The sequence below is a fragment of the Nannobrachium achirus genome, assembly GCF_963921795.1.
Source record: "Nannobrachium achirus genome assembly, chromosome: 4".
Classification (NCBI taxonomy): Eukaryota; Metazoa; Chordata; class Actinopteri; order Myctophiformes; family Myctophidae; genus Nannobrachium; species Nannobrachium achirus.
The window spans coordinates 1665034-1681657 of record NC_137813.1 but is presented as its reverse complement, the minus strand read 5'-3'; positions in this window follow the sequence as shown (position 1 = coordinate 1681657).

Here is a 16624-nt window from a genome sequence, read left to right as displayed (position 1 = left end):
GTTCAACAACAACACAGCAGTGGCGTCAGTTCAGCAAAAGCTAGGGTCTGGCAAAGATGGGAGTCCTCATGGAAAAGAGGCATTACATTTACCACGGTTCTATTGTGAAAATAGCAAATCTACATGCTAATCTACATGCTCACAACGCCTCGCGCTGCGAGGCGTTGTGAGCATGTAGATCGGCTATTTTCACAATGTCTGTTTTTTACACAGGTTTCTACGGTTTCTTGGGCTGGATATGGCAGCCTGGAATGGTTGTTCAAGTGCAGCTAAACTTAGCATGTTAGTAAACGTGCCACAATTAACAATAATGCATTGCACTGTGCAGCTGACCTGCAGAAAGATGGGGAGAATACAAGTCTGGAGAATATAATCATAATACCTTGTTAAAGTGACCATTTAGTTACATTTTGCATTTGTAGTTATTTTACTGTAATTCAACAACATAATAACCAGCGCAGATAGACAAAGAGACATTCATGGATTTATATTTAAAAGTAACATTTATTTTCCCCCCTGGACCCAGGGTATGGCAGCTGCATACCCCTGCCATACCCAATTGACGCCCCTGGACTGTAGTGCTACCATAAGTCAGTAGACAACATGTTACTGTCAAGAGAGTCCCGCCAACGAGCAGACATCCGGTCCACCGTAAACTTTAACGGAAAATCATTATGGATGCATAAGATAAGATAAGAAGTTAGATAAGAAACTTTATTGTCCATCAAATTAGGCATAAAAATGGAGATGTGTCTTTGGCACACAGGCATGTCAGTTATACTATACAACAATAAAACATTATTAGTATTCTATGTATGTTTTATTGTTGTATAATGCATTAAAAACTATATAAAATGCAACCCATGACATAGCACCCGGTTGCGGCCAGCACAGAATACAAAACACTGATGCTGACCTTCAAAGCAGCAAAACGTACGGCTCCTCCATACCTCCAAAACCTGATCAACCCCTACACCCCCACCCGTTCACTTAGATCAGCCAACACAGGGATGCTGACAGAACCCTCGCTAAAAACTTCAGGACAGAAATCCACTCATCCTAGACAATTTGCCCTCCTGGCCCCCAAACTGTGGAATAAACTCCCTGTCGCACTTAGAAAACAGACTCACTCCTATAGCTTCCATTAGAACTACAGACTCACTCCCTAGCTTCCGCTGTGGACTGAAGACTCACCTCTTCAGACTCCACCTAAACCCATAGCACTACTGTAACACTCCCCCTTCCCTTAATGACCACACATGAAGCTAGAAGCTAGATTTTTAGGTTTTAGACGTTTTTTACTGATTAGGTGCATACCTATGTTATTGTTTTTCTAGATTGATATTTCTATGCATTTGTTATATTGTTGTTGATGTACTGACATATTATCTAGCTTATTGATGTGTTACCTGCTTATTGTAAGTAGCTTTGGATTAAAAGCGTCTGCTAAATGCCTAAACTGTATAGCAGCAGTGATCAAGGTTTGGAACTATTTGTGGGCTCGCCTATAAGGCGAGCACACTTTAGATATTGTCATTATTGTGGGCTCGCCTATAAGGCGAGCACACTTTAGATATTGTCATTATTTATTTATCTATCAGGCAATCAGTAGACGGGATCTTCGGTTCCTTTCTACTCCTACATACTTAGTGAGAAAATGAAAATAAAAACATCAATGTGTTCAGCTTACTGTGGCGCAGTGTGCTATTACTTTTTACAGCAATCGGCCAAATGGTGGCGCTGTAGGAAGCCTTCGAAAGTGCGATCTTTGAACAGGTATAGCTCATGCTGTGTTTTAGGTACAGCCATGAAACCTGTATACACGTATGCGTCTCCTCATGCCGAACAACTTTTACCCTCTAACTTTTGACCTCTGACCTTTAGGTCTCCCACAATTCGGAATTATATGAAAAACAGTAAAAATCTATCTCCTCCTGGTTTTTTTTCGTTACACGCACAAAACTTTTTTCACATGAACTTTGGACCAATACGGTCAGATTTATCTCGGCGGATTTCTTTTAAAGTGAAATATCATTTTTTTAATAATTCAATAGATATTGCGGTTTTATGCAAATTATTCTTCTGCCTCTAAATCATACATGCAAAGTTACACGTTCATGGCATTTGGCAAAGATGTAGAGGGTTAGTCAAAGTATCACTGAAACCAATTTTATTCCAATCGGCCAAAGGGGGGCGCTATACGAAGCGTTTGAAAATTCAAACTTCAAACGGGCATAAGTCATGACTCGTTTCGTTTGAAGACATGCAACTTGTTACACGCGTGCTTTCACTCGAGCGGAAGACATCTGTGTCGTTGTTAAGTAAGCTCCGCCCTTCGGTTTTCCGCCATTTTGAGCAGTTTGTAAAACGCGTAAACCCGCTTTTATTCTGGAATTTTCGCTCCACGTGCACAAAACTTTTTTTACGTGAACTTTGGACCGATATCTAAAGATCTGTCAGATCGGATTTCTTTAAAATTGAAACATGCTTTTTAAAATAAATTCAATGAATATTGCAGTTTTATGCAAATTATTCTTCTGCCTCTAAATCATACATGCAAAGTAACATGTTCATGGCATTTGGCAAAGATGTAGAGTGTTAGTCCAAATATCACTAAAACCAATCTTACCCCAATTGGCCAAAGGGGGGCGCTATATCATTTTGAGCAGTTTGTGAAACGCTTAAACCCGTTGGGATTTTTTTTTTTTGCAATTTGCATGAAACATTCTACACACAATCTAAGGACCTTTATCTAATATGCCTATGAAGTGCACACACACAAAAGAATTATAATAATAATGAATATAGCTGCAAGCAGCGATAAAGTGTCCAAAGCCAAAAACACCTCAAATCATGAACACAGCCTGCAATGTGCGTGAAATCTTGCAAACACATTCCCAATAGGTCAAGGAGCAGATACCACCCTTCTTACATTGGCCTGTTATAGCGCCACCAGCGGGTCAACTTTTGCACAACACAATTTTGGAACAAAATGGACCAATCTTTGATGTCAGTAACGTCAAAGAGAGCACTGCCTGCGATCTTGACATTTTGTACATTTATAGCCATTGTTTTCTGGCTTGAAGCGAGCCCACAATTGTTTCGAAGGAACAATATTTTCTAGTTTATCTATCAGTCAGTCAGTCAGTCAGTCAGACAGACAGACAGACAGTAGACGGGAACTTCGGTTCCTTTCTACTCCTACATACTTAGTGAGAAAATGAAAATAAAAACATCAATGTGTTCAGTTTACAGTGGCGAAGTGCGCTATTATTTTTTATAGCAATCGGCCAAATGGTGGCGCTGCACGAAGCCTTCGAAAGTGCGAACTTTGAACAGGTATAGCTCATGCTGTGTTTGAGGTACAGGCATGAAACCTGTATACACGTATGCGTCTCCTCATGCCGAACAACTTTTAGCCTCTGACTTTTGACCTCTGACCTTTAGATCTCCCACAATTTGGAATTATATGATAAACAGTAAAAATCTATCTCCTCCTGGAATTTTTGCGTTAAGCGTACACAACTTTTTTCACATGAACTTTTGGACCAATACGGTCAAACTAGTCTCGGCGGATTTCTTTTAAAGTGAAATATTTTTTTTTAATAATTCAATCAATATTGCGGTTTTATGCAAATTATTCTTCGGCCTCTAAATCATACATGCAAAGTTACACGTTCATGGCATTTGGCAAAGATGTGGAGGGTTAGTCAAAGTATCACTGAAACCAATTTTATTCCAATCGGCCAAAGGGGGGCGCTATACGAAGCGTTTGAAAATCCAAACTTCAAACGGGCATAAGTCATGACTCGTTTCGTTTGAAGACATGCAACTTGTTACACGCGTGCTTTGACTCAAGCGGAAGACATCTGTGTCGTTGTTAAGTAAGCTCCGCCCTTTGATTTTCCGCCATTTTGAGCAGTTTGTAAAACGCGTAAACCCGCTTTTATTCTGGAATTTTCGCTCCACGTGCACAAAACTTTTTTTACGTGAACTTTGGACCGATATCTAAAGATCTGTCAGATCGGATTTCTTTAAAATGGAAACATGCTTTTTTAAATAAATTCAATGAATATTGCAGTTTTATGCAAATTATTCTTCTGCCTCTAAATCATACATGCAAAGTAACATGTTCATGGCATTTGGCAAAGATGTAGAGTGTTAGTCCAAATATCACTAAAACCAATCTTACCCCAATTGGCCAAAGGGGGGCGCTATATCATTTTGAGCAGTTTGTGAAACGCTTAAACCTGTTTTTTTGCAATTTGCATGAAACATTCTACACACAATCTAAGGACCTTTATCTAATATGCCTATGAAGTGCACACACACAAAAATAATAATAATAATGAATATAGCTGCAAGCAGCGATAAAGTGGCCAAAGCCAAAAACACCTCAAATCATGAACACAGCCTGCAATGTGCGTGAAATCTTGCAAGCACATTCCCAATAGGTCAAGGAACAGATACCACCCTTCTTACATTGGCCTGTTATAGCGTCAACTTTTGCACAACACATTTTTGGAACAAAATGGACCAATCTTTGACGTCAGTAACGTCAAAGAGAGCACTGCCTGCGATCTTGACATTTTGTACTTTTATAGCCATTGTTTTCTGGCTTGAAGCGAGCCCACTATTGTTTCGAAGGAACAATATTTTTCTAGTTACACATGTTCTTATTTAAAATCTCCACTTGCAGTTGGCACAAATGATGTGTTGTAACTCTTCTTCTTTGAGGTTTACTCTAAGCCTCCTGGTGATGGTAACAGCTCACATGAAGGGTGAAGAGGATGTGTAGAGTCATTATAAATGTTTTGTTTTGGTTATGGTGCCGTGCACGTGAAGTTGCAATTGTTTGTTTCCAATGATCTTGCTTGCCTGATTAACTATAGGATGGATGGATGGATGGACGGACGGACGGACGGACGGACGGACGGACGGACGGACGGACGGACGGACGGTGCACTTTCAGCAGGCTGTTGTTGTGTTGCACTTTATATCCAAGGGAACATAGCATCTATGTTCGATGTTCCCATCCCATCTGATTGATTGAATACTTTATTAGCAGTTCTCATATAGGAAAAGCACGGGACAGTACAGTTCAGATACAAGGCCTACTAATAGGATTTAAACTGCAAGAAACCACTATGCATGGTTAACATTGGGGTCCTTGACATCTATTTAATAATAATCATGTCATGTGTGCGGGTGTGCACTGTGCAGGTGATTGCTTTGTGCCATCCACGCACACAGCAGGCACAAACACACGTGCGTGCTTGCCATCTATCCATCCATCCATCCAGCCAGCCAGCCAGCCAGGCAACAATTTCACACGTCGATCCAAACCCCGCTACCTTTACGCACGGCGCGGCCTTCCCTTATAATTGATGGCATTCTTAAATAGCCATGGAACTGCTTCTCTCTTTGGTGGAAAACCTCCGTGTTTTTATTGTGAGGTTTAAATAGTTTCTGAGTCTGTCTGAGCCTTGCATGTCAGCCATGGTTTCATCGCAGCCTCCATTCAGACATTCAGCGCGCAGGCAGGCTGTTGCTACACAGCCCCACAAAGAGGCTTCACAGGCCGGCTACAGGGCAGCCATTCAAGCCCCCGTCAAAGATCAAACTCCACTCGTAATTTATCTGTTTTATAGTATTGTGTATTGTGTATAGTGCGTGTGTGTGTGTGTGTGTGTGTGTGTGTGTGTGTGTGTGTGTGTGTGTGTGTGTGTGTGTGTGTGTGTGTGTGTGTGTGTGCGTGCGTGCGTGTGACAGTACAATAGTACAATAGTGTTTCTCAGGGCCAGATAGAGGGCCTTATAGATGTTATAAATTAATCATGTCGTCAAGTGCAGCTGCACTTGTTTCAACCCTGAAACCAGGACTATTAAAACAACATGGCTGCGACGCAGGAGCCACAACAACACGCACATCTTCTCCTCCACGCACACACTCTCTCTCTGCCCTGGCCTGGCTTGCTTTTTTCCCATCGCTCTCTCCTTTTCAAACACAATACTACTACTGGCCTAATGAATATTCACCAAGTCTTAAATTATGGTTTTTATGGAGGGCCGTGGACTCATAAAAGACATGCCGAGAGGGGGAGAGGGAGAGAGAGAGAGAGAGAGAGAGAGAGAGAGAGAGAGAGAGAGAGAGAGAGAGAGAGAGAGAGAGAGAAAGGTAGTAAAAGCAGACATAGTTCAGCTACCGGCTAGCGCCGCCGCGCAACGAGAAAGTCAACAGTTTAAAGACCGCTTAACGTTAATTAACACCTGGATCTAATAAATATACAAGTCCACCTCTGTTATGGAACACACACGCGCACGCGCACACGCACACGCACGCGTGCGCGCACACACACACACACACACACACACACACACACACACACACACACACACACACACACACACAGTCTCACCTGAGCTTCTCATCCAGGGGTAGATCCGCAGGGTCTCCTCCAGCGGTAGCTGCTGCTGCTGTTGTTGTTGTTGTTGTTTGAGGGACTCTTGGTGCTTGGAGGCTCCGGCGAACAGCGGCGGCAGGGCGGGGTGCTGCTCGAAGGGAGACCGCTGGTGGAAGGAGGCTCCGTGGAGCCCGTAGGAAGAAGCCACCGCCCCTGCTCCTCCCGGTGCGCCGGGGTAAACAACGAGTCCTGCGGGGCTGACGCACCGCGCACCGCCGCCTCCTCCTCCTCCTCCTCCGTACTGTCCCGACAGAGGAGCACCGGGCGGGGGAGAGGGCGAGGAGGAGCGGGGAGGAGGAGAGAGGAACGACAGCCCGGAGACAGCGGCTCTCCCTCCTCCAGGAGCGGAGCCTGAGGAGGCGCGGCAGCCGCCCCGAGGCGCGCTGGAAGCGGCGAGAGCGCAGGACGAGGAGCCGGCGGATGAGGATGAGGATGAGGGAGCTCCGGGAGACGATGAGTCCGGGAAGCCTTGGTGGAACGCTGCTGCTGCTGCTGCCGCCGCGGTGGAGCAGCTCGCTGCTTGTTGGTATTTGGAAAACAGCGCGTTGGCTGCGAAGTACAGCGAACTCATAATTCGGCGCAGGGTTGATTTGTAGGCCCGGGTGGTTTTAGTGTCGACTTTTTACGAGCTACTGTGAATTATTGGCGACGGTATTACAGTGTAGATTTACGCCAAAAAAAAAGAAAAAAAAAAGAAAAAGAAAATCCCCCCTCCACCCTCCCCAACCCTGCCTTCCTCCTCTCTCTCCCCCCTCCCTCTCCGTCTCTCCTCGGGGTCCACGTGACAAGGGGTCCATGTGATGTCAGGAGGTCCAATAGCCGTCGGGTTGGAGGGGGGGCTTCCTCTGCCTCAGCCCAGCCCGCACCAAGAGGCCTGCATGGCGGACACACAACAACTCAGTGACCGCTGGTCCTCCGGGCCGCGCCGCGCCGGGCCTCGCACCACGGATGAGCTGAGCTGTCTCCATCCAGCTAGCATCAATATGAATCATCATAATAACAACATCCACATGTATTTTCACAGAACACATTTAAACGTTTAAATAGATATCATATCTTCCCCCCTGCAGCTTTAGTCTTTGTTGGCCTTGAGTTATAGATTCTCTGTATCTTTAAAGGTTTAGACATACAGAGGAATAGCACAGATGTTGTTCTAATAAACAAGGTTTTGTGCATCTGGTTTGGTCTTATTCGCACATGTACGTCTACCGTTTTATCTCCCCTCAGTGTTACTTTGATGTCGCTATAAAAGCCTTCTTCCTATTGTTTTATCCTAGTATTTTTTATTGTTGTTATGTTTATAGCTGTGTTGAACGGTCTATATGTTGTGGACCTCACAGACATGCTTTTGGCTGCTTGTGCCTGGCTGTAATATGATATGATATGGAATATGGTGGCAAATAAAGCTTGATTCTTGGCGTTATCACTCTATAAAGTGAAGCGGCACTAAATAAAACCCTGCTACCATAATTCTAAGAGATAAAATGTAATACATTTCTACACTATACTATTTCTAATGTACTCCATAGTCTGCTCAGTGGTGTAAAGTATACATTTACTTAAGTACTGTAGGCTACTTAACAAATTTTGAGGTATTTGTACTGTCATTTCCAATACTTTTACTTCAGATCCAAATATTGTACTTTTACTGCACTACATTTATTTGAGAACTTTAGTTATAGTTTGCAGATATACATTATAATATTATAAAACACACATTAACCACTTTAGCCCTATATTTTATACCTTGGCTATTTGAAAATAGCAGATCTACAAGCTCACAACGCGTCGCATGAGCTTGATCTGCTATTTTCAAACATGTTGCACTTTTACTTTTGGTACTTTAAGTACATTTTGATGCCAATACTTTCGTACTTTTTCCTCAACTGTTTGCTGTTTGTTTTGATGTTGGGACTGCAGATAAACTAATAGCATCTGTTGCTTAAATCCGGTCCTACATTGCATTGTAATGTGAAGGCATGTGTCCCATCCAACTAAACCAATACAGTAAAGTACAGGCCCAATAGAATTACTACTGACTAAGGGTCCATTAGTTAACATGTCCTCTCAGGATGACAACAGGGTCAATTAACAGTTGACTGCATGTGTATTCCTGCAGAGTCACGTGTTGCTGACATCAAAGTAAAGATTAAAACCAGCCTACACACCCTGCACTTTTTCTGTGTCTTTTTGCGGGCCTTGCACGCACGCGCGCACGCACAGGCAGCCCATCAGGAAGAAGGATCAGAAGTTCAAAGTGATATTTCTCTCCTCTAAGCTTTAATTATTCAGACCGCCGCGCTGCTCGCTGTGTAAACAGTAAAGCCCGTGTCGGAACAGAACGGGATCAATAACCAATAAGGAAGAAACTTGTCGACTAATCACTGTGCACGGCGTGGCGACGCGTGCGTGTTGTGTTGTTGTTGTTGAAACAGGCTGAGGTGTGCAAATGGACATTGGACAGGGGTGGGAGGGGAGGGCACGCGCGGACATGGCAGGGAACGGCGGAGCGTTTGATTGTGATATTGATTTTACGTCGCTTTCCGACAGAGAGAGAGAGAGAGAGAGAGAGAGAGAGAGAGAGAGAGAGAGAGAGAGAGAGAGAGAGGGGGGGGGGGGGGGGCGGAGGCAGCGGAATGAGAGTTTTTGACTTTTTTATGGAATAGAGGATGAATATTAGGCCTACTGTATTTTTTTGCACTGTTCTTTTTTTTTTATTTACTTTTTTTCTTTACTATATCTACTGCATAATAGGCTACTGTGTTCTATCCGTCTGTCATTCAATGCTATGATATACTTTAATGGTTTCCTATAATAAACTGGAATAAACTCCCTGTCGCACTTAGAACAACGGACTCACTCGCTAGCTTTCACCGTGGACTGAAGACTCACCTTTTCAGACTCCACCAAAACCCTTAGCACTACTGAAACACTCAATGACCATACAGGAAGCTAGTTAGCATTTGTTTTTCTTTTCGGATTACATTGTTTTTTTCAAGATAGATATTCATATGCATTTGTTATATTGCTGTTGATGTACTGACATTTAATTTTGTTTATTATTGTGATGTTTTATCTGCTTATTGTAAATCGCTTTGGATTAAAAGCGTCTGCCAAATGCCTAAACTGTAAACTGTAAACTGTAAGTGCTTTCCTTTAGTTGACCTTGTACCAGTGAACTGTACCGTCATGAAACTGTACCTTTTTCTATGCAAACTTCTAATAAAGTCTTCAAAGAGACAGCTGTGTGTGTGTGTGTGTGTGTGTGTGTGTGTGTGTGTGTGTGTGTGTGTGTGTGTGTGTGTGTGTGTGTGTGTGTGTGTGTGTGTGTGGTATTTAGAGAGTGAAAAGGACCGGCAGATTCCGTGTCCCATGTCATGCTTGCAGAACATGGGCACGCACGCTCGCGCAGGGCTCAGACGCACGCACGTGCACAGAAAGATATAGACTACCCTTTTTTTGTTTGTTTTGATGTTGGTGTCATGTTTTTTATTATTAATAATATTATTGTTGGTGGTGTTGTAGTGGTTTCATTAAAGGCCAGTGGGTCTCAGGTGTGGCCCAGGGACCCTCGTGGTTCCAAATGGACCCTTATGGATCCATTTGGTTCCATTTGTAGCCGTAGGCCTACACTCTCATAGTTATGGTGGGGGTCCTTCAAACTGAAATTGAAATAAAATGTTTGAGGACCACTGCATTTATTGATATGCTTGAACTGCAAGGAACAACTCTATCCTTATGTGACAATTTAACAATTGTATACTTTCTCTAATATTCTCTAGTCTTTCAAAGTCACTAAAGACGGTCTGCCAAATGCTTACAAATAGTATATAATTGTAAATTGCAATAAAATCCTGATTCTTATTTTAACTCAGAGAGTTCAATCAAGCATTTTAAAGTGTTGTAATGAGATGAGGCTTGGTTTTGGGTGTAGGCCTGGAGGGAGGCGGGGTTAAGGGTTGTAATCGGTTTTCTGTTGTATTGGTGATTCTAACGATACAAAAATAAAAAAATAAGAATGTTTTTTATGTTATTTTTTTTCCACTAATGTATTTGTCATAGTTAGTTTGTTTCTGGAAACATTCTAACAAAATATCTGAGGCTGCAGACAGATGTAGGTCACATTTTAAATCATTATTTAAAAAAATATGCTCTTCCTTCATACGTTGTTGACACAAGGCAAAGGATTCTTTTAAAACATACCTCGGTGACATAGGCCTAAAGTAAAATATCATTTATAACATACTTTAGTGACAATAACGCAAAGTAAAGTATTGTTTTAAACATACTTTTTAGTGACAATAACGCAAAGTAAAGTATTGTTTTAAACATGCTTTTTAGTGACAATAACGCAAAGTAAAGTATTGTTTTAAACATACTTTTTAGTGACAATAACGCAAAGTAAAGTATCGTTTTTAAACATACTTCAGTGACATAGGCCTAATGTAAAGTATCATTTTATAACATACAAAGTAAAGTATTATTTAAACATACTTCAGTGACATAGGCCTAATGTAAAGTATCATTTTATAACATACAAAGTAAAGTATTATTTAAACATACTTCAGTGACATAACATTATAATGAAAAGTGCCGCTGGTCTGATTTAACGCCGTCAGAACTTATCTCGCCGCGGGTCGGTGTCACTTTCAAGTGTCTCCGGGTAAAACAAACCAGAAGTACCGGGGTCAGGTCAAATATTTGCGCGCGTGCTCGTCCCGTCTGATTTACAGCCACTTATAAGGCTTAACACGCGCGCACGCGCCTCACCCTCCCCCCCTCCAAGTTCCCGGCGGGACAGGAGAGGAGAGGAGAGGAGAGGGATCTCACCTGGCCAGCAGGTGTGCACTGCGGCTGTGCGCTGCGGCGGGGCTTAGGGGTCACGGCCCAGCGGAGGACGGGTGTGTTTACACCGGGTTGGAAGCAGCGGTCTGTCCCGGCTGGCTGGCTTCCTGCGGAGAGACTCAACACCGAGCAGGAGCTTCTATGGGAAGTTAGAGCCAGGAATGTCTCGGCCTCAACAGGGCACAATGGACCGCGCGTCCGGCCATGCGTAAAACCGTGCGTGTTGCAAGGAGAGAGAGAGAGAGAGAGAGAGAGAGAGAGAGAGAGAGAGAGAGAGGAGAGAGAGAGAGAGAGAGAGAGAGAGAGACCTGCATGCATAGTTATATAAGTATCTACTTTTGTAATAATATCCCAAGGTTACTGATTTTCATTTTCACAACCCCCAGTTTAATACAGTATTTTCCCCCTTCTTCTTCTTCTCTGGGACCCAACGCACATTAAAAAGCTCATTAACAGAGAGAGAGAGCCTTAAGGGTCCGTCTGAGCCCTGTGGGGGGTCCCCGGACCAGAAGTTGAGAAACCAGTGGGTTAATAATTGACGTCACAAAGGACCCAGTGCGTCATAACGGGCGGACCCAGTGGCCCGCGTCCAGAAGACTGGCTCTTTGTTTAATGGCTCTTCAGTTCTGTTCACAGCAGAGCAGAACAACAGAGGAGGAGGCAGGGATCCTGGCTTCTGTTCAAAGCAGAGGCTAGTATATCTGTAGCCTCCTCCCCGTGTGGACTACACCTCCCACAAGCCACCACGGCTGTTATATCTGGAGGATTTAAAACTCTCCATGATATTATTAAACAGTGGTGGGGGGAAAAATGTTTTACTTCAGTAAAAGTATAAATGTTGCAATATAGATCCATTGCCAAATAAGGGTTCGGAATTCAAAATGTACTCGAGTAAAAGTACAAAAGTTTTATAGAAATGTACTTAAAGAATACCAACATTAAAAGTAGGCGACTCATTGTGCAAAAGAAGAAGTTTTCTCATGTATAAAAATCATTTGAAAATAGCAAATAGTCTATTTTCAAATGGCCAAAATAAATAGGCCAAAATAAATGGCCAAAATAAATAGATTATCTATTTATTATAATCTATTATAATAATCTAAATATACGAAGTAACTAGTAACTAAAGTGTTCAAATAATTCTGTGGAGTCATATATTTGCCTCTGAGATGTAGTGGAGTAGAAGTAAAAGTATTGGAATTTGGAATGGAAATACTCAAGTAAAGTACAAATACTTAAAACATGTTACTTAAGTTCAGTACTTAAGTAAATGTACTTACATTACATTACACCATGCACTGCCTCCATGATATTATAAACATACATGCACACACACACAACTCTCCTCTGTCCATAACAGCATGTCAACCTAAACCCACCAAACTGTGCCACATCATCACATGTTTTACGCACGGCACTCGCGTGCGTAAAACTCTCCCCAAAGTTCCACCGACCCGTCAAAATGTCCCGGCTTAAACCGACCCAAAATGTCCCTTATGTCTCCTCAGTGTGAGTGCATTTCAGACGCAGAAGCAGAGCCAATTCGGCCAAAATGTCCACATAAGATGAACAGGCCTAATTATGTGTAGAAAAGAAAAGAACAACACCTTCCCAGATGCCCACAAAAAGCGCCTCGGTTGCAGATTTCTGTCTAAAATGAAAACAAGCAAACGGGAGGGCAATGAAATGTAAGCCACTGAGGCATTTCTTTTTTGGAAGCACAGGCGAGCGCACAGCACCGCACCGTGCGTGTGGAAAGTTTCCTTTCCAGTGAAGCGTAGAGACTTCGTGTTACTGCTGAGAATGAGAGAGAGACCTGTTCTTACAGAGAGAGAGAGAGAGAGAGAGAGAGAGAGAGAGAGAGAGAGAGAGAGAGAGAGAGAGAGAGAGAGAGAGAGAGAAATAAAACATGGAGACGGATGCCTACAGGAAGCAGGAGGTGTGATTGTGAGTCTAAAATGTCTCCTTCTGGCGCGAGCTGTCCAAACAACCCTGTTCTGTCTGTCTGTCTGTCTGTCTGTCTGTCTGTCTGTCTGTCTGTCTGTCTGTCTGTCTGTCTGTCTGTCTGTCTGTCTGTCTGGCCATTATACCAGTTAACAATCAGACGTGATCAAACATTTTTGGTTCATGATTAAACACTTAATTTAAATGCAGTTTTATTGACACATGATGTGATGTGACATTGTGACGTGTGCCGGATGGGAACGGTTTGGACTTGGACATGTTGTCCAATGAGCTGACCCTACGTCATCGTGTCCTTAATTATGATGGAAGGCCAGCGGAGAGCGGCCGCCGCTTTGATGAGAGCGAGGAGCCGACGGCATAAAACACAACCAGGTTCTGATGGAGAGACTGTTAAAGCCCCTTTTCGACTGCAGCTTTAGCACCACACCACACCACACCACACCACACCACACCACACCACACCACACCACACCGCACCACATAAAATTATCTATATTTTCCATTTTCCAATTTCCATTACACAAAAGTATCCCTATTGGTAAGAAGCAAATTGACGCTTTTAACTGTGATTATAATACAATATAAATTTGTATTACAACTATCCTAAATTATAATACACTATAATGGATTATAACTGTGATTATAATACACTATAAAGTATTAATGTATTACTATGATAATTATAATACACTGTAATAGATTATGATAGCGGTTATAACACAATAGAATCTATTATCATGTATTACAGCTATATCCTGGTGGTCTAAATGAAAAGTCAGTGAGTGATCAGTCACTATGAAGTGTTTGGCCATGTTTGGCCTAGCTCAGACCTACTCTAGATTGGATACCTTTTAGTACCACGTTTAGTACCACTTTCACACCACTACCCAGGTACTTGTCCCCGAAGTGGGCGGTGTGGTGTGGAGTGGTGTGGAGTTGGGCCAGTGGAAAAGGGGCTTAGTGAGAGAGAAAGAGAAAGTAGCAGGGAGACAGAGAGACAGACAGTCAGAGAGATGTTGTTTTAAGAGAGGGTTTCCGAGTCCTGCTTCCAAACGCTTGGCCTCCTGAACTTGGCGTGTTTTCTCCGTCTCTCGCTGACAGAGCAGCTTTAAGCTGCCGAGAGGCTGAGAGGGTTGGAGAGGAGAGACAGACAGAAAGAGTTTGTTTTCATTATGGAATCCATCAATTCTATGCAATTCCCTTTCTCCTTTGTACATGTAGTGTTTTGTAGGCTATTTGTTGTGTTATTTTCTTATGTTGATGAATTGTTTATTTTTTTGTGTGTTATTATCCTTTTAGCCTTAAAGGAGTAGTTCACCCCCAACAATTACTTTCTTTTCTCCTATTAATTACTCACACCATGGAGACTTGAGTTCAATTATATATATATATATATATATATATATATATATATATATATATATATATATATATATATATATTGGTCAAGACAATCATTTGAGTAAAATAAATGTACCTCCAGTGATTCTGGATGGGGACCAACATGGGGGTAAATTGAATTTTGTGTCTGAGGAATGTGACAAATATAACAAAATATTATTGAACTCAAGTCTCCATGTGGTGAGTAATAAAAGTCATTTTGGGGTGAACTACTCCTTTAACTCTGACACACACACACACACACACACACACACACACACACACACACACACACACACACACACACACACACACATTAAAATATAATAAAACAATACAAATCACAACAATAGAATTTTGATTCACAGTAAAACGGAGGGCGTCACGTGACATTTTTTATTACAGTTTTTCTTTTTTAATTTATTTGTACGAATCTTCGTAGTTTTGTGTTTTTTTCTTTTTTTTTTAATCTGCACTGTGCGCATGCGTCTTATTTTATCCCAAAGAGAACAACAGAAAAACAATAAACAAACACCATCATCATCATCATCATCATCATCATCATCATCATCATCATCATCATCATCGATCAAAAAACAAAACAACAAATAAAAATAAAATAAAAACTAAAAACGAGGAACGACATTAAGAGTAAAAAACATCTCCTACTAACGGCATAAATAGGCAGTTTCATGTTGTTGGAATTGTTCAATTAATTAATTGCTACGTCATCAGTCAATCAATCATCGCCATGACAACTAGAATAACACAGAAGTGAGAATAAACAGTAAAAAGTGCACCACCATCTTCATCATCATCATCATCATCATCGTCATTTTTTTAACTTAAAAACTATACAGCTGCCAAAGATAAGACGTGTTAATAATAATAATAATAATAATAATAATAACGATAAAATCCTAACAATATAGAAATGTTTCCACGATAATTGTTCCACAAAGAAAGGAAGCTATCTTTTTTTTTGTCTTTCTTTTTTTGAAACCCATTTAGACCTGAATGCAGATCTGTCTCACTTAAGATTTGAACCACTTTAACCATTATTTTATCCTTTAAAAAATAGCAGATCTACAAGCTCACATGTGAGGAAAAACCGTGAACATTTGTGCAAGTCTTTGAATATTTTTGACCCGATTCTATAAATTAATTCTAAATCCTTCTTCTGAATCAGTGGTTCTCAAACATTTTCATGTCAAGGACCCCAAAATTACATGTATTTGGCCAAGGACAAATATTTGAATTACAAATGATTGCTTTTAAAAGGATATATTTAAGCACCGAGTGCTGCGCTACGAGCTTGTAGGTCTGCTATTTTTCAACAGTTAAAGCATTGAATAATTCTAGGCCTAAATAGGTTTGTTTTTAACACTAGAGTAGACTAGGCTAAGGTGTGTTTGTGTTTGTTTGTGTAGTGTTTGACTTTTTGCCTCCCGCTCGGCTCGCCAGCTTCGGACATCAATTCCAATGTTTTAAAAGTGGACTAACAGCAAACGATTTGCTTCATCATTTCTATTTTCTTCTTTTTTTCTTCTTCTTCCCGCAAATGTTTCCAAAAAGTCTCTGGATCGGCATCACAGCAAGGCTGGGTTTAGCTAGAGGCCAGTCCCATCCATATGCCATAGCATCCAGTCCAGTAGTCCAGTCCAGTTGTTTTGGCCTGAGTTCCATTCATATAGGTTGAAAACAACAAAGTCCCACTGGCATCCAGTCCAGTCCAGTCCAGTCTAGTCCGGTCCAGTCCTTCCCCCTTACCGCTCCACTCCACTCCACTCCACTCCACCCCAGGCCTTCCAAAAAAAAAAAAAAAAATCCATTTTTTATTCACATGTTTTCACATTATGTATTTTTGAGCCGAGGTCAGCCGCTCCTCAGAGTGGCTTTGTCCGTGTGTGGCTGCGTCCGTATCATCAACTACAATACCGCTGGTGACCGCTGGTGACCAGTGGTAGGGCC